This window comes from Mirounga leonina, unplaced genomic scaffold (assembly GCF_011800145.1).
Source record: "Mirounga leonina isolate KUSES-001 unplaced genomic scaffold, KU_Mleo_1.0 Mir_129, whole genome shotgun sequence".
NCBI lineage: Eukaryota > Metazoa > Chordata > Mammalia > Carnivora > Phocidae > Mirounga > Mirounga leonina.
The window spans coordinates 48849378-48861685 of NW_023270323.1; the positions used below are offsets into that span (position 1 = coordinate 48849378).

At 39.9% G+C, this 12308-nt stretch overlaps 1 protein-coding gene across 2 annotated transcripts in view; it reads left to right on the forward strand.

Moving 5' to 3' along the window:
* The first annotated feature begins 233 nt into the window (after positions 1 to 233).
* The window catches only part of SMIM14 (small integral membrane protein 14), an 83413-nt gene continuing 71338 nt past the window's right edge, over positions 234 to 12308 (forward strand). The window contains exon 1 of one of the 2 annotated variants that reach the window (XM_035005111.1): positions 234 to 495. The gene's annotated coding sequence lies outside the window, so the exon portion shown is untranslated. The remainder of the gene's footprint in view (positions 496 to 12308) is intronic. The other variant, XM_035005110.1, reaches the window with a different exon arrangement.

Genomic DNA, 12308 nt, shown 5'->3' on the forward strand with positions numbered 1-12308 from the left:
CAAGCAAAAGGAGACGCACAGCGAAGGACATTGTTCACGAGATACGAAACAGAGGTTACACGGAGCAATTCAACAAACGCCGGGCCTCGCCCTCGTCACTTCACAGCGCTCGGCCCCACCCCTCCCAACCGGAACTGCAACCCCCGCGCTCTGCGCCCCCACGAATAGCGTGATCGCTCGCGCCCGCCCCGCCTCCCCCGACGCACTGGGCAGGCGCAGAGCGCGCGCATGCTCTGCCGGCGGGCGGCTGGGGTCTCGAGTAGCTGCAATCTGTTGCGCGGCCGCCCGCGGGAGCCGGCAGATCCGGGTCTCGTGGCTTTGAGTGACGTGGTCAATCGAATCAAAACAGAGGAGGGGAGGAAGTCAGCGGCCAGGAGCAGCAGCGGCCGCGGCGTCCCGAGCAGCCGCAGCGTTCCGGAAGCTTCAGGCGGTCTTTCTGCCGAGCCTTGGTCCCGGCCCCCATCCTCCCCGCCCCGTCGGTTGTTGTCTGGGCGGGTGAGTGTCTTCCCTTCTACCACCGCCGTTTGCCGGCCCACCCTCCCCTCACCCTGTTTTTCTTGGGGGCTCAGGCTCTGGGGGACTGCGGCGGCTGCAGCAGAGCGGGGCTGGCTTCTCGGGCTCGGTGGTTCTCCGGCCGGGCTGGTGACTCTGCACCGGGAGAAGCCGGCTGCTGCCGAGCCCGCGTCCCCCGGCGAAGAGCGAGGCAGAGAGCCTGCAATTTGGCTTTCTCTGCAGGAACTCAGGGTCGGGGCTTAGCAGGAAAGTGGACGGTAGCCACGGGTGGTTTTATTTTTAGGGCAAGGCAGTCAGCTCGGGTGGAGGCGTATAATGGAGTAAAAAGAAGAGAGTCGTAGCGGGAAGGAAAACCCCACAAACCCTGAAATCCACACTGTATCATTTACCTCCGTTTCTCTAGGTTTGATGAAGTCATTAGGATGCGTCCTTTGTTGTGACTGATGAGACAGGAAAGCTGCCATCCAGAAAGCGGGAGCTTTTTTAGTCCTTATTGTGGTGCGAATTGAAAGTATTCCCTTTTTCTGTTTGTTCAGTAAGTGGAACCAGAGCTGACAGTAAAGAGGTAGCACCCTTTATAAAGACATAGTGTGCGATAAACTGGTTACCGGAGCCCTTGGAAGTCCAGTGTTGCTGTTTAAAGCCAAAGTTTTCCAAAGTGGCTGCTTCTGTGTGTGTTCGGATTTTAGCCAAGATGGTATTTGTTAGCTGTAGAAAGTCAATAGGATGTTTTGAGTTTTCCTAGTTTGCAGAATCGAAGATAACGGCCTTCATAAGAGAAGGTATCTTGGTTTTGCATCGAGAGTCGGATGAGCCTCCATCAAGTAATACCTGTGTTTGTTGAAGAGACCTTCCAGTTTTTGTGTGTTATTGTCAGAAATCGTTGGCAGCTCTACATACACAATAACTTGGATGGTGTTTTAGCCTTGAGACCCTTAGGAGGCGGTCTCGCGGCCCAGTTCAGTGGAGGTTGCAGAAAGCTTGCGTTCCCTTCCACTTCAGGTGATCGGCCATGCAGATTCCTCTAGGGTAGCTTCAAGCCCTGCTACCCTCCGCGCCCCTGGACAGCACAAAGGAGACCAGAGGACCAAACCTCCTTTTTGCCCTAACTTGGTGTTTAAAAAAATCCCCCCTTTTTTTTGCCCCCAGAGAACTGATTGAGGTGTTTCTTTGGTAAATGGCAAGAAAGAACAACAAAAGTATGTGCTAATTGATTGCCCCTTATGAAATTCAGGAAGAGTACTTAGGCATTTAGACCACTTCCTTGAAGGGTGTTTCCTTATGTGGTAGATCATGGACCTCTTCTTAACAAATTTCTTTCTCCTGTATGTGCAATTGAGATCTTTTTTTCTTAATACCACAGTTGGAATCCTACTGATTTAGATAAATGAAATTATGTTTCCTTGAATTTTTTTTTTTTACCTTTTATGTAACCTGAACTGAATATTCTGGCTTATATCAAATAATTTATAATTGGAGAATTATTACAATTAATAAGGAAAAAAGAAGAAAATAAATCATCGATAATCCTGCCATCCAGAAATGATCAAAATGTTGGTAGTGATTTATATCCTTCCAGACTTCTTTTTTGCAGTTATACATTTTACACAAAAATGGTATCATACTGCATATGCTTTTTCTGTTATCTGCTCTTCTACGTGGTAGTACTTTGGAGTAACAAAATTTATATTTTCGTGGAAAGTGACTTTTGGACCTTAAATTAGGGTATATTCACTGTATGTTTGCCAAACCATAATAATTAAAATTGTGGTTTTATTTTTTTTTAAGATTTTATTCATTTATTTGAGAGAGAGAGAACGAGCAGAGGCAGAGGCAGAAGGAGAAGCAGGCTCCCCGCGGAGCAAGGAGCCTGATGCAGGACTGATCCCTGGGATCATGATCAGAGCCGAAGGCAGATGCTTAACCGACTGAGCCACCCAGGGGTCTCTAAAATCATGGTTTTAAAAGATTTCCTCCCAGACTTCTATGATGACATTAAGAAGTTAATATGCATTGTGTGTCCTTATAAGGTTTTCTTGTTTAACTCTTGGGAGAGCAGGGACAGAATAGCCTAAGTTGATGATAGAAAGTTTGAAAGGGTTTTGCTAATTTAGTGATTTGATTCAGGTAGAGCTTTAGTTCTATTCGATAGCTACACTGTGTTCCAAATGCTGACCACCTGGCCAGGCCTCTTGTCAGTGAGGTCCCCGAAGATTTTACTTTATGAATCACACTTAAGAGTATTGGATGTATGCCCGTTTAGCCCATTGCCGCCTTGGTGGTGCCAAAAGAGAAGGAAATGTCCCCTTCACCTCAGCTTCAGAGGATAAATACTTATTAGGAAGTATCCTAAATATGCTAATAACCCGTTCACATCCCTTAGTCATAAACGTACGTAAAACCTTTAAATCTCAATTTTTATTCCCTATCTCTTGGGTAATTAGTTCCAGATGCTTACTACTTATTTTGTGACTTAGTACTTTTTCTCTGATTTGCCTTTAATTATAGTGTTTAAATGTGTATTCTAAATTTGGCCACTACTTCCCATTGCTACTGATTCTACCTTTGCCAGCTCTTCACTATCTCTTACCTGGCCTACCGTAGTAACGTCCTGGTCTCCTGGCCTTCTCCTTGGCTTTTTATGGTGCATTCCCCTTACCAAATCACAACATGGTAAAAGATCCTTTAAAGTGTAAGTCAGATTATGTTACCCTTTTTTTGGAAAGCCTTCCATCATGTTCAGAATAAAATCCAAACTACATGTTTTGGCCCTGCCTCCTTCCCTTAACTCACCATATATCCCTCTTCCTAGATTAGTACCCCGGAGCCTGGCCACGTCAGTTTCTTCCTGTTTTCCAGCTCTGCTGGCACTGTCCCTGGAACTTGTCAGACTTGTTCCTGCTTTAGGGCATTTACGATTGCCGTACCTTGTGGCTTCAGTGTTCTCTCCGATCTTGCTGTGGCTGATTCCATCATGTCATTCAGGTCTCAGTTCAGATGTTGTATCTTTGAGGAGATTGCTCCCTAATTATCTCTCCATTCCTTTATTTTCTTCATAACATTTTGTGCTATCTGGAATTTCCTTATTTTTTTATATTCTTGTTTCCTACACTAGAAATTAAACTCAGAAATGGGGACCTTGTCTGTTCTTTTCACTGCATAGTAGGAACTCAATGTTAGTTGAATGAATGAACTTGTTGAACAGGTGCTGAACATACTGTTAATTGCTGAACATACTGTTTTAGATCAGTTCTTTGTATGGAAGAATCCTGGTTTTTAGCCTTTTTTTTTTTTTTAAATAGGGCAGTGCCTTGATTCTCTTACTTCAGTAATTCTTGATGTTTGGGCAAGAGAATGGCCACATTCTATTTTATGTTTAATTTTTTCTCCCCCCACATTCTACTTTAGACTTGTAGAATTAATCCCTGGGAGGAATGGGTCCTAGGAATCTGCATTTTCAACAAGCCCTTGAGGTGATTTTAATGCATATCAGAGTTTAAGAATGTCTCTTGATATTGTAATGGCTTTTCTCTGGGAGATTACTTCTTGCTTTATAGTAGTAATGATAACTGCTGTTTTGGGGAACAGTCTTATGTGTTACGTACTATGCTAAAAATATTACATGTTTTTCATTTAATTGTGGAAAAACTTAGGTATTCCTCCTCCCATTTTACAAGTGAAGGAACTGTGACATGGTAAGTGGCAGAAAGTTGGATTTGAACATATCTGTTAATCACTGTACCCGACTGCCTCTGAACTAGAGTTTAGAACTGTACACAGTACTTGGTTTGAAAGGCCATGTTTTTGTTAAGGGCAAGGTAGTGTATGCTATCCCATTTCCAATCCGGTCCTTAATGAAGTCCATTGTTTGGTTGGTCTTTTTGCCTGAAGTTGCACAGGCAAAGTTGCAGGAGATGACTTCTGTAAACACTCCTAGTTCTTCTTGCTTTGTTGTATTGAGAGCCTAGCAGATTTTATTTATTTGACAGAGAGAGACACAGCGAGAGAGGGAACACAAGCAGGGGGAGTGGGGGAGGGAGAAGCAGGCTTCCCGTGGAGCAGGGAGCCTGATGCGGGGCTCAATCCCAGGACCCTGAGATCATGACCCGAGCCGAGCTGAAGGCAGACGCTTAATGACTGAGCCACTCAGGCGCCCCTTTATCTGTCACTTTCTATCTGTTTGTATAGTCATTTGAATTCTTCTACATTTTCTCCATTGATTTGGGTGATTTACTACTTGGGCTATTATTGGATCATCATAAACTGAATAGATTTCTCACTGCAAGACCCTTTTCCAGAAAAAAGTTAAATTTTGATTGGTATGTTGGTTTTTTTGAGGTGGGGGAACTTAACCTCTAGAAATACTGGCTGTTTTTAGTCTCTTCCTAGTCTTTAAGCCTGGCTGTTTATCTGTGGAGACTCAGGTCGCACATGACCTTTACCAGAGCTCTGTCCTTGCCCACCTCAGGCTTCTGTAAATAGCCATATGTCTGCTTCCATCACTTCATCTTCTGTATTTAATTGTCTGTGGCTATCTGGCCTGTTTGATTGGGAGGGCAATGAGGTCAAGGAGGACCAATTAGATAATCAGTAGGCTTGTTGATGGAATAAATAAATGAAAAATCACAACATTAATCTGTGCTTGTAAAAGATGGTACATTGCTAAAAGGAATTATTTGTGATCGTTTTCCATATAACTTAATAGGACATAACAAAACCTCAATACAAGACACTAAATTGTCTAAGTTGGTAATGATAAATAGTGATATATTAGTATATGGAGTGTAAAGATTTTGCAAAAAGTTTAGCACTCGCAACTGTTCTTTGTTATATTTTGGCTTATATTAGGATTTTTTAAAATTGTAAAACTTCTGGGGCACCTGGGTGGCTCAGTTAAGTATCTGCCTTTGGCTCAGGTCACGATGCTGGAGTCCTGGGATGGAGCCTCCTGTTGGGCTCTCTACTCAGTGGGGAGTCAGCTTCTCCCTCTCCCTGTCCCTCCCTGCTGCTCGCTCTCGCTCGCTCTCTCAAATAAATAAATAATGGGGTGCCTGGGTGGCTCGGTTGGTTGAGCGTCTGCCTTCGGCTCGGGTCATGGTCCCGGGGTCCTGGAATCGAGCCCCATGTTGGGCTCCTTGCTCGGCGGAGAGCCTGCTTCTCCCTCTGCCTGCCGCTCGCCCTGCTTGTGCGCTCTCTCTTTGTGTCAAATAAATAAAATCTTAAAAAAAAAGATTCAAATAAATTAAAAATCTTTAAAGAAAAAGATTGTTAAACTTCTTAGACAATTAACTGCTACAGGCTTATAAGTAGAGGTGTTCTTTTGGTTTGTATTTATGTGTATATTCATGCTTTGGCCCACATAATAAGTACTGACCATATGAATGATTGTTTCTATAGTTGGGCACATATGAGTAGATCTTGCATTTGTGTAAGAGCAGTTTGGGCACTTTGAAAGCCATTTTGAAAAGGGTCTGAAAATTATTTGAGTCTGAACTTAAAATACAGTTATCTGCTTGAATATCAATACTAATGGCATTTACTATTTATGGCTATATTTGCCAGTCCCTTGAGTTCCTTTGCACACTTTATGTTTATCTGTCACATCAGTCCTCTAAATCAGACATTGTTATCCCTAATTTACACTGGAGGAAACAGGCTCTGGCTAGTTAGGTAAGTTGCCCAAGGTAAAGGCACTGGTACTGTTGGGATTCAAACCCAGTTTTCCCTTGACCTTGGACTTTGTTATAACAGTATTGACTAGTCTTTTGTCTTACAGAATTCTAGAAGTTAGAAAAAGTAAACCTACTTGTTACAGCTGTCAGAATATGCTAATAGAACTACTTTCATGAATTGTTTTGTTCTATTTATTTATTTATTTATTTATTTAGATTTTATTTATTTTTTTGAGACAGAGAGAATGAGAGACAGCATGAGAGGGAGGAGGGTCAGAGGGAGAAGCAGACTCCCCGCCGAGCAGGGAGCCCGATGTGGGACTCGATCCCGGGACTCCAGGATCATGACCTGAGCTGAAGGCAGTCGCTTAACCAACTGAGCCACCCAGGCGCCCCTGTTTTGTTCTATTTAAACCTGAACTGGATATGGATTTCTAATAGCCCCTCTTAACACACGATATGCTTGTTACTGAGAAGTTGCAAGAGATATACTATATGAATCCCAAAACAACAAAATCTATAATCTTCTTATTCAGAAGTTATCGTTGTACGTGTATGTTCTTCCAGTGTTTTATTTATTTATTTAAAATGCATCTTTGGTGTAAATGAGATGTAATACCCACATAAGCTTATATCTTTGTTTTGTTTTAGTTTTTTTGTTGTTGTTTGTTTAACTTAATGAGCTTTTTACCATGGCCTTAGAAACTTTCTAAACTTGATTTTTACTGTCTACATTTTATTTTTATTTTTGAAAGTTTTCTTTAATTTTTTTAGTAACCTCTACACCCAACGTGGGGCTTGAACTCACGGTCCCAAGATCAAGAGTCACATGCTCTTCGGACTGAGCCAGCCAGGCATCCCTTAACTGGCTACATTTTAGAAGATATTTTGAATAAACTGGTTATTGGAGGTTTTCATTTAATGTTGAACGTGAATGTAGTTTCCACTTTTCACCATTATAAATGATATTGTAATGAACATTGGCTTTAAAAGTTAACCTAAGCTCTGAATAATTAGAGCAACTGGTCTAATTATTTTTTAAAAAGTTATGTTTAAGGGGCGCCTGGGTGGCTCAGTCGGTTAAGCGACTGCCTTCGGCTCAGGTCATGATCCTGGAGTCCCTGGATCGAGTCCCACATCGGGCTCCCTGCTCGGCAGGGAGTCTGCTTCTCCCTCTGACCCTCCTCCCTCTCGTGCTCTCTATCTCTCATTCTCTCTCACAAATAAATAAATAAAATCTTAAAAAAAAAAAAAAGTTATGTTTAAGACATTTTAGTGATTTGAAATGTAGTGACTTTAATCATTATTTGACGATTGTATACCACATACATATAGTTGTACTTCCTAGAAAATTTACATGAGTTTTTAATAGAGACTGCCTGCCTCAGAGGGGAGGACAGTATCTTTTACTTTGCATTTGTTTTAACCTTTTTGTTTTTGAATTTTAAAACTATAAATGTGTATTGCTTTTTAAAAAATTCAATTTCTTTGAAAAATTAAAATCCTGGTTCTAAACTAATACCCAATTTTTAGATATATAATAGAGTTTATATTTTCTTTATAACATTTTAAACTTCCGTGCTTTTGTTTTGGAGAGAGTTACCTTCTCATTGCTTATTTTCATACTGAATTTTCATTTCCTTTTTTAAATTTAGATCAAAGCACAGATGTGAATCTCAACTTTGTAAAAATACAAAATGAAACTGGTTTTTGCTTGACTGCACTTATTGATAAGTACTACATGTACAGTGTTCTCAGAATTTAACAGCTAATAAAGATGTTTCAAATCAAGAAAGGAGTGCAGTAAGCATCCTCATGGTATATGCACCAGACTTAGAGGTCAGTGTTCTGGCTGCTATCTTGTTTTATCTTATTATATACTTTTAAAAATACAAGTTAATTTTTTTTTTTTGTTTTGCATAGTATGTATTTTGTTTCTTTGTTACTCTTAGCAAAGGTAATGTACAAGAAACTGACTTGCTTAAAATTTTGAAGACTTTAGAAGAAACTGTGGTGTTTATTCAGATTTCATTTTTTGATAATACTGGTTTCTTTATCACAGTGGTTCTGAACATTTTTCCTGTCCTCATGAATGGCATTTATGTGTATCTATGTACAGGTATGTTATCTAGCCATAGCATGGATGAGAGGAGTTACATGAGGTGGGAGAGCAGAAACCATAACTCTTTTCTGTTCAGGAAATCATATAGGCAAGCAGATGAATGAGAGAAAAAGTCTTGATTCCACTCAATTTATTTGAATGATTTATTTGTAAATCATTCACAAACTTATTACTTGTGATACACTTCACAATTTCAGAACACACTAATATTTTGTAATACAGCTATTGAAAACCACTTTCTTAACTAAGTAACTTCTATCCACTACGATTTGGGATCACATAGTATGGAATTTTTATTGAATTTTTGTTTCCAACTTAGGAAAAACAGTCTTTTTTCCTTAGTTTAAGAATTTTTTATTCAGAATATGACTAATATGTACTGGAGTAGAAATTTTAGAAAACATTTTTCAGAATATGAAAATTTTGGTTATGATATTGAGTATAAACAAAGATCATTCATTTGAAAAGTTGTCTTTGTTTGACCATTCATGATAAATTTTACCCCAGACCTCGAGAGAATCTTGGGATTGTACAAAAGTAAGGAACAGCCAGAAAAGGAAATTCATAGGTGAGGGACCAAGATTCAGAACAGAAGACTTCTTTCTATTCTTTCTCTTTTATGCAGAAGAGTGATAGCTGAGCCTCAGGGGAATACAAACATGCCAAAGCAGTATACAGAGATCTTGGGCTGAGAGTAGAAGATAAATTTCAAATCTAAGGGCTTAGAGTTGAATTGGCCCAGAGCATTTTATAGCTTATAAAGCACTCTTACACATTCTTATTTGATCCTCGAAACAACCCTTTAAAAAGAATAGTTTCAGTTATCACTCCTGTTTTATAGTGAAACTGAAGTTACAGGGAAGCTAATTTATCCTTTTCTCAGTAGTGCCATAACTTGAATCATTATTCTTTCTGCTCTCCCATGATGTTTTAGCCTAAGGTGATTCCTAGAAATAGGTAAGGGAGAAAAAGGTCACTGAGGAAAGAGAAGGTAGTGTCTCAGACATAGGGAAATAGGGTCACATTAACTGAGTTTCTAGAAAAGTGGTGGCAGCCCTGGGGATGAACCTATAATAGAGTCCTGTGCTGCAGAGATGCAGAACAATTAAAGAGCTTGATGACCTTGAAGAGTTAAGCATTTAGAAGCAATGGGATAGAAGGTTAGTTGAGAGTAGTTCTTTTCTTCGATTTTGAGCTTTCTCCTGAGAAGTCATTTGTCTGTGACATTTATTTTGCCTGTTAATTATATACTGGTATGTAATTATTATTCTGAGTTAATTATAATTAATAATTAACTTGATTGCAGGCTCTTAGAGGTAGGGGATGCCTTTTATTTCTCTCTTTATGCCTCTTCCAGTTACTTAGTCCCCTGAAGACTTGTTAGATATATCCTTCTGAGGAAAGGAGAAGTGAGAGAAGACATGGGTTTGAATCCCATGTCTGCTTTGTGACATTGGGTAAGTCTGGGCCTCAGTTCTTTTCTCTTTAAATGAGTAGGTGAGAACTGCTACATCCCCAGTTTTAATAGTACCAGTTGTCAAGTTGTGATTTTTTGAATTATGAGTAAGCGGAGACTTGTCATCCTCTAATGTATATCTTATCTATACAGTGATATCTTGCACAAGCCTATTGGTCACACTCACCTTTGTTTCTTGTATACATTAGCATTCCACTCTGTGGAAAGTATTTTGTTGTTATCCTTTCTAGCCTGCTTTAGACTCTTCCTTTTGAATAGTATGCTCTCTCTGAAAGAGTATCTTAAAGCTTTTTGTTATCCTGTAAAAATATTTTGTAAGAATTTCAGATATATATGGTTCTTAATTGTATTTTCTCTAGTAAGTGGCTCATTCTAAGTGGAACAATATAGGGTTATCCTATTAGATCAGTACAGGAAATATTATAAGGAATTTGTAACTATAATTGCTTGGCTATTAATTTGAGTTTTAAAACTTGTCATGATAGAATCCAGGGAGTCTTAACTCCTACGAACAAAGAATTGTGATATTTAGGGTATATAATGGGGTTTATTTCAACATTTAAATTTTTAAAATGTCTTTAACTTCTCCCAGGCATAGCTTTAGCACAATTTTAGCAAATGATTGACTAATTTGAACTTGTGTATGCATCCTTTCCTTGCCTACTTCCCATCAGAGGTGCAAATGTGTTTAAAAGTATGTTGTTAGTAAGAAGTAATAGGAAGTCAGTTGATAGTTGCTCTGAAGTGATCTTTGTAAGAGTGAAACAAATGTCACTAGCAGGATTGGTCAAAGCAGACAGATGTGGAATGAGTCCTGGTCAGGAATTTACATTGTGACTTCCTGTCCAGAGTCTATCTCATATTAGATGTGTGACCATGGTCAAATTGCTAGCTTCTCTGAACCTGTTTTCCTCATTTAAAAACAGGGATAATTCTCCTGCTTTGACTTTGTCAGAAGGACTGTTGTTAGCATGTGAAAGTAGTTAGCCAAGGAAATATACAGGCAAATATAAACTATAGGTATGGCTATGTTTGATTGAGATCCACTTCCGATGAAAGAATAGAGCAAGTGAATATGTTACAAAAAAAGTCTTGTATATTAGTGAATTTGAACACCTTATTACATTGAGATGTTGGGTCATCTGATGAAGGTAATCCCAACTACTCAGTTGTAGTATATTAGTCTATAGCATCATAATGATAGTATTACTAAAAGTGATAGACAAATATTTTGTTCTCCATGTTTAATATGAAAGGTAGCCAAAGTCTTTCATTTGGTCAGTTGTCTAATTTATTACTGGATAAAAACTTCTGCATAAAAACTTGGGGTCAGAAAGCTGTTTCTAGAAGAAAATTATTTTTAGAGGTGAGCAGTTACCTCTGTGATACAATTGGGAATAAGGTTAAAAATAGAGTACAAAGCAAACTCAGGTGTAGGCTCCCTGAATGACCTGGAGGCAGTTCTAGCAGTTTCTGGCATATTTCACTTTCTTGGTTTTATAACTTTGGAGCTTTCATCAGTAGAATTGATGCTTTTTAGAAAAAACGCATAGAATACTTATTTTGAGTTCCCTATTTCATTGACCATCATCTCTGTTTTCTGTCTTAAAAAACAAATTGTATGCATTCTAAAAATTGTTACTTTGCCTTTTGCTTTTGCTGTGGGTTTTTATTTTTTAAAAGTTTTCATCCATGCATTTTTTAAAAAAGATTTTATTTATTTATTTGACAGAGACATAGCGAGAGAGGGAACACAAGCAGGGGGAGTGGGAGAGGGAGAAGCAGGTTTCCCACGGAGCAGAGAGCCCGATGTGGGGCTGGATCCCAGGACCCTGGGACCATGACCTGAGCTGAAGGCAGACGCCTAATGACTGAGCAACCCAGGTGCCCCTCATCCATCCATTTGACAGAGCGAGAGAGTACAAGCAAGGGGAGCAGTAGAAGGAGAGGGAGAAGCAGGCTCCCTTCCAAGCCCCAATGTGGGGCTCAATCCCAGGACTCTGGGACCAGGACCCGAGCCAAAGGCAGATGCCCAACCATCTGAGGCACCCAGGTCCTCCATGGGTTTTTATTTTTTAAATAGGAAGAATTTTGATACCATTCTTGATCACTGTAAAGATTTGGTTGGCTAGGGACGCCTGGGTGGCTCAGTCGGTTAAGTGTCTGCCTTTGGCTCAGGTCATGATCCCAGGGTCCTGGGATCGAGTCCCGCATCAGGCTCCCTGCTCAGCGGGGAGCCTGCTTCTCCCTCTCCCACTCCCCCTGCTTGTGTTCCCTTTCTCGCTGTGTCTCTGTCTGTCAAATAAATAAATAAAATCTTTAAAAAAAAAAGGTTTGTTGGCTAGTTGAAAAGATGATTTCATCATAAATCACTTTTTAAAATCACTGTAGAAGATAATTTTCATACTCTGACCTTGAATCAGCCTTGGTTAACCCATGCTTTTCTCAAGAAGAGCCCCCTATGTTTGCCTGGGGGGAAGCAGAAGAGTGTTTTGTTTTTCTGTAAAACTGTATTTATATCTTT